The sequence below is a fragment of the Mytilus californianus genome, unplaced genomic scaffold (genome assembly GCF_021869535.1).
Source record: "Mytilus californianus isolate M0D057914Y unplaced genomic scaffold, xbMytCali1.0.p SCAF_5, whole genome shotgun sequence".
Lineage (NCBI taxonomy): Eukaryota > Metazoa > Mollusca > Bivalvia > Mytilida > Mytilidae > Mytilus > Mytilus californianus.
Genome location: NW_026262701.1, coordinates 23,844,336 through 23,851,527, shown reverse-complemented (window position 1 = coordinate 23,851,527; position 7,192 = coordinate 23,844,336).

The window sequence follows — 7,192 nt, the reverse complement described above, 5'->3', positions numbered from 1 at the left end:
GGCATTTGTATTAAATTCTATTTTAAATAAGAACCAATCAAACTGTTTACTATAGTGCAATTGTCACAGGTCTTTCAAACCTTTTTGACAGTCAAGTTAAGAATATCTTTTCTAATGGAACGTGAACTACCTTCTACAAAAAAAATGGTAATGCATAAAACTTAGTTTAAGTCCCCTCCTTCGGTGCACGTATCTCAGTAGTTCTTATAACAGTCTTTTAGTAACTTTACCGTCAGGTGTCAAACGGTCATTTTTTTTTTGCCGCTACCGTTACAGACTTCCCGGCGAGTGGATACGCCCTGGCTCTCATCGCCCCAGCTATGGGATAATAGCCCCACTGCCTTGTGGGTGACTTTGGAAAGTCAAAGGCTATGGAAGTAAACCCAGAAAGAAAATCCGGGTAGATGGAACTCGTAAGCTCATGCAGTCGTCTAAGGGATGGAAAAGCCCTACAGAATAACCCGACCCTTCACGTAGAAGGTTTTGCTTAGGGTTAACGACCCTAACAAGTAAAAAAAATCATGTTACAGAAACAGCAACGATGTGGAGAAACTTCGTTGCTGTCCCACATGCCAATGGGCGTAATGGGCAGTAATTAAGTAAGTAAGTTACAGACTTCACGATGAGCTTTAAAATCTACGGGCTCGGAGCTCAATTTTTGGAAAATTTTAGTTAGATTCTGTTGGCCTGTAAATATGATTTTTACAGGCCCGAGAGCAATTTTACAAGCCTGGGCTGCTGGGCCTGTGGTTCAGCGTGAAGACTGCCGTTAGCGTCAAATTGGTCAAAACTTTATCATGATTCGTCAAAATATCTCAAATAATTGTCCGTTACCGTAATTTTTGGAAAGAATCGTCAAAATCAGTCCATTTTTCTTATCGTCATAAAGAAATGTACATTTTATCGTTAAGAACCAAAAATTACCGTTAACGTCATTCGGCGTTCTTCGTCAAGAAGGTACCCCCATTACGACCCTCTTAATGAGGGACCTAGTATAGATGATTGTTGCTTAAATTGTGGACAGACAAATTTAAAAGTCTTTAACCTCTGACAAAACTGCTCAGTGGTGTCTTTAATACCAAGAATATTTCCAATAAAATGTTAATCCGTAAAAAAATTTATTTTTCTTAGTCTTCGAAGGCTGTATATAGGTTCGTCCGAAAATTAGTTAGATATAAGGGAGACTCTAACACATATAGTAGTGTCAGATTTCACTGAGTAGTCTTCTGACACTCATATTTTAATTTTTTTTGCAGATACCAAGTCATCTGGACCATGTGTTGTTCATTGTTGTTTGTCTTTGTTTGCTTTAGTTTATGTTTTTCGAGAGTTGGGTATTGTTTGTTGATGTTATATATGTTATTTTTGTGTTATTCTCGAATTATAAAGTTATTGTCAGGTCAAATGTTTATGCCCTTCGGGGAATAAAATATTCTTCTCTTCTATATTGTACTGTCAAATATTTTGGGTAATTGGATTCCGTTATTCTGTTTACGTATTATTGACTCGTGACATAAAAAACTTAACCCGATTCTCTACAAAGTGAAACGCAGGACATAAAATGGAGAATGGAAATGGGGAATGTGTCAAAGAGACAACAACCCGACCAAAGAGCAGAAAACAGCCCAAGGCCACCAATGGGTCTTCAACACAGCGAGAAAACCCCGCACCTGTATGCTCTATATGCACCTTGTGGGCCCTTGATTGGTTATAAAATATGTTCTTGTTCTATATTGCTGAACAGCTTTGTACCAATCAAAGGGATGAATATCATTTGAAATGTATGTAACAGTTACCATACTGATTTTGAACAGGGATATACTAAATATTGTACAATATACTAGTAGATGGAAATTGTAATGAACTATCATTTAAATCCTACAAAAGGGTTATTGCAACGCTTGACATAGGTCAGTCCATCGTGAAATGTGGTGTTGTACTAATGAACACATTGCTGGAAATTGGATATTAAATTATAACTTTCTGAGAAATTTATCTAAAGTCCCTCAAGTGTGAAATGTAGGTCATATAGTAATACAAACGTACCAAACATGCAGCGTTATATAATACTAGAAGATGTAGTGTGACTGTCTATTGTTAATAATCCATTTTTAGATGGTGACGTTCCCTTGGCACCATCCTATGGTGTTTATATATCTCAACTTGTTCGGTTCGCTTGTGTATGTAACAACGTATTTGATTTTTAACGAAAGAAATCTTTGTATTACTGAAAAATTATTACACCAGGGTTTTCGATATCACAAACTTGTCAAAATATTTACTAAAATTTATCATCGATACAAGGATATCATTCGTAAATATAAATCAACGTGCAGACATGTTATACGTTCAGGTATTTCACATCCCATATTTTATAGTAATATTCTATACAAAGCACGAAAATGTCGTCATTCACCTCAAAAGCTAACCAAACCTTTAAACAGACTTATTTAGAAGTGATATTGTTACGATACTGTTGTCAGGTAATTAAAGATGGCATTTTTTGGAATTAATATTGATTCACTCGTAGGGTCTTTGCATCGGAAATAAACACATTTATTCTAAAACCAGTTGTTGGCATGATACGGGTTATGTTCTTCTCGTATATTTTATGATGGTATCTCTAAAGGGAGGAATTGTGCTTGATTTTCATATATTGAAGACATAATCTTCCAATCAGTTTAATTGAGGTCTGGAGCTGGCATGTCAGTTACTGCTAGTAGTCCTTTGTTAATTTATGTTGATTATTGTCATTTTGCTTAGTTTCTTCTGTTACCTATTCTAACATCGGACTCGGACTTCTTTTAAACCGAATTTTACTGTGCGTATTGCTGTGTGTCTGTTTATTCCACATTGGCTGAAGGTATAGGGAGAGGGTTGAGATCTCACAAAGCATTTTTACGTCGTCCCAAGTCAGGAACCTCTGGCCTTTGTTACTCTTGTATGTTTTTTTTATTTTGGTTCATTGATAAGTTTCGGAGTTTAGTGTGACGTCCATTTTCGCTGAACTAGTATACATTATTGTTTAGGGGCCAGCTGAAACCCTCCTCCGGGTGTGGGATTTTCCCGCTGTGTTGAAGACCCATTGTTGGCCTTGGGCTGTTCTCTGCTCTTTGGCCGAGTTGTTGTCTCTTTGACGCATTCCCCGTTTTCATTCTCAATTTTATTGACAAGTTTACTTGTATACTACAAAAGGTTCTTCTTTAAACCAAACACTTCCTCGAAATTACTTAATTGTGAAATCTAGGTCATGATGATCAAAATGCTGCTGAATAGATAGTCAACATTATTCGAGATTCAAGCCTGAAATGTAGTTCGTAGTGACCCAAAATTTTGCTGAATAGTATTGTATCAACAATATTCCAATGCTCAAAAAATTGAAAATAACACTTTTTATACGTTTGAAGCGTGTAACTCACCACAGAATTCTTTTGAAAGAACACCGAGACACGTTACATTTAGTTCAAAAAGAAAAGACAAGACGTTACGCACAATGCTGGTATCATTTGACGTTACAGAAACGTCAATATTGCGTGAAGCGGACGACGTTACTTTGATTTATAATATACGAGCAACGCTAACACTATAATATGAAAAACTGAAATATAAAATAACACCTATATATGTGACTATTTTAATCATTTATACACTGTAGAATGCTGATATGAATGTCCTCATGTAATTGAATATTTCTTGTGGCGTCAATTTCGGAACATATATATATAAACTATCGATTCTGTTGGAACTATAGCCTTTTTTTTCGATACAAGTTTATAAGATAGTGGAGATGATGTCTTATTGTCATAATACAATCCACTGATAACATTTTTCCCAGTTGGCAATATGGAGCCCCACGAATCTGTTGTGTCAACACCAAGAACGTGAGGACAATCCATATCTTTTATTATGTAGTAATCATTATCCGGGTCATCTGTGTAAACAGCAATTACTTGTCCTGAAGAGACTAGGTCAGATAATCCTTCCCTCTCGAATTCGGGGTTTGTTTCTTCATTAGTCTCGGGGTTTCATTACTTTTATAATACTCCCTGTGTTTGAAATGTTTTCACATTCTTTGTAAATATGACTAGCACATTTGTCACAAGAAAAACATGACAGTTTCCTGATTAAAATTTCATCACAGTTATCCCTAGCAATAACTTGGTGTACTAATCTTATGTTTAATACAGGTTTGTAAGATAGGTTTGTGTCCCTCGGGATTGTATCCACAAATCTAAATAGTCTTCTTTTACAAATGGATTTGGTTTGTGTCATATTCAAAATAGCAAAATTATAGAGATCGGATGCATTTGGTATTGTCGCTCGTCCGCGTAAGACGGCTATATCTGCCTGTCGCTTTAGAAGTCCACGGACGGCATCCTGGGGGCCTGAAATAATGATGAAAATTAATTTATTATAAAAGATGGACATTTTTTTTATCTGCAGTAGCTATTTACAAAAACTGTCAATGTTTTAAAATGCAAAAGAAATGCGATTTTGACTCGTAGTAACATGCATACAATATTCTATTAGTATGTCACCCGAGATTAAGTCGAATGTGATATATGCCGTTTGGGTGTGAGTATCTACCATAGCACATTAAGGAAGTATATAATATATATATTGATTGCTGTCTGATGATTAAAGAGTAATAAGAAGTAAATACCGAAATACATAAAAATATATACATGTAAGATATAAAATTGTGAAAAGAAAGATAACGGACTAAGGTAAACAAAACAGTTATGTATGTTGTTATATCTTTTAAAAAACATTCTTACATTTTTTAATGTATGCTTCACACGTCTTCTTTGTATTTAATAATGTATTGGTGTTTTTCATATTTATAAAAAAAAAAAAACTTTTGAGCTTTAATTGTTGATTCTTGTAGTATATTTGCCTGATATTTGACCATCAAGTTTTTTTTTGTTCTTCCGTAGATTTTTTTAACCTTTGAATACTGCTGTGTCTTATTAGTTTTGTTACTTTTCTATTGTGTACGATCATGTATTTCGGAAGATGCTATTGCTATTTTATATCCTATAAAAATACCCATTGCCAATAATGCTGTAGTTCTGCTGACTGAGCTTATTAACGCAGGGCCCGACAGTATAGACTGTCCCACATTCTATATTATATATAGTATAGACTGTCCCTGATTAACGTTAGATGAAAATGCAACCAATGCAAATAGCCTATTATCAAAGAAATTTGCATGAAGCGTTCTTTGAAAAAAATAAAAATATTAAAATGTTAATAATTTCTCCCTAAAAATATGACCTTTTGCGTGTGCAGTCTCAAAATAATTTCGGGTGAAATTGCTGTATCCAAAATCCTTACAAGTCCGGCTTATATCACCAAAGCAGTGGCGACTCTTGTATTGTGCTGCACATCCATCCGTAAATTCGTGCATTGTATGGACTGGGTAAGAGATAGATTTTAAGTACTCGGTAATTTTTTTCAGGAAACTCAGAGGTACTCTCAACACCGTCACATTCAAGTAAAGCGTGGCGATGTATTATTGTAACATGAATAGACACTTCCGTTTGGACCGATAAGTGTAAATCTTTACGTCAAGCCACCTTACAAAACTATACTAGAAGTACAAAAAAGGTGATTTGTTTGTGTAATAATTTCCAGTTGCCTTAAATGCCACCCAAAAATGACTTGCGTTAAAATAAGGAACCAAGAGAACGTTATGCAAAAGAAAATCAGGAGATCGTTTTGATACACTCGATTGATCAATTATAGCTCAAAATGGTTACCTCCTTCATAATTTACACTAATGAACTGTTCTATGGTCGGGTTGTTGTCTCTTTGACACATTCCCCATTTCCATTCTCAATTTTATAGTCTAATATTAAACAAGGAGATGTGGTATGATTGCCAATGAGACAACTATCTATCAGAGACCAAACAATCTAATTAAAATATAGTTCTCTGATTTCGTTATACTCATATGTACGAGCACGTGAGTTAATATAGGTCTGAATTTTAATGAGATTGGAGACCAAATGACGTAAAGGTCACCATACGGCCTTCAACAATGAGCAAAAGTTTTGAACCCATATACCTAATAGCAAGCTATAAAAGGCTATAAAAGGCCCATAACGTAACAAGATGTTTATAAATAATTCAAATGATAAATCCAACGACCTGAGTTATGCACAAAACAACAAACGAAATGCAAATATGATACACAGCAACACACGACCACTGAACTAACAGGTTCCTGACATTAGACAGACACTGATAGAATGTGGCTGTGTTTAAAATGTTTGCGGGAGCCCAATCCTCCCATAACTAGGGACAGTGGTGTAACATAGGAACAAACTAAAATAAATCAGTTGGAAAGGGCTTGACTCTTCAGATCGATACACAGCAAAATAAACATTTAACAAATACACTAAGACACAAAGTACCGATCTGAGATTACTCACAGTTACTGATCTGAGATTACTCACAGTTACTGACAGCTAGTTCCAAGCCAATAACAACTTATAAAAAAATGTATGCAAAACAAATTATGTATATATACTTATAAGTATATGTATCCGTCCCCTTATTGAAATCTATTGTTGCATATGAAGGTCTCTATCTAATTTTTCCTCGAATAAGAATAATTTAATTTGAATAGTATAATATTATTGGCCGGCCCCTATTAGATAGTCATGTATTTTTCCAGTGACGTTATTGTAAATGAAACAAAGTGTACGATTTGTTTTTTATATTAGTTGTGATTTTCGTTAAAAACTGCATTGAAGAATAATTAATAACAAATGTAAATAACTTTAAGTTCAATTCGGTGCCTTTCCTTAAGCGTCCGACTTGAAATATGAATAACTAATGTAATATGTCTCTGAGATAACTTACATATCATCAGTTTTTCTAAGATATACTGAAACAAGAATGTGTCCATAGTACACGGATGCCCCACTCGCACTATCATTTTTTATGTTCAGTGCGTGAAATTGGAGCCAAAACTCTAATTTGGCATTAAAATTAGAAAGATCATATCACAGGGAACATGTGTACTAAGTTTCAAGTTGGTTGGACTTCAACTTCATCAAAAACTACCTTTACCAAAACTTTAACCTGAAGCGGGACAGAAGGACGGACGGACGAACGAACGGACGCACAGACCAGAAAACATAATGCCCCTACTTCTGTCGTAGGTGGGGCATAAAAATCAAAG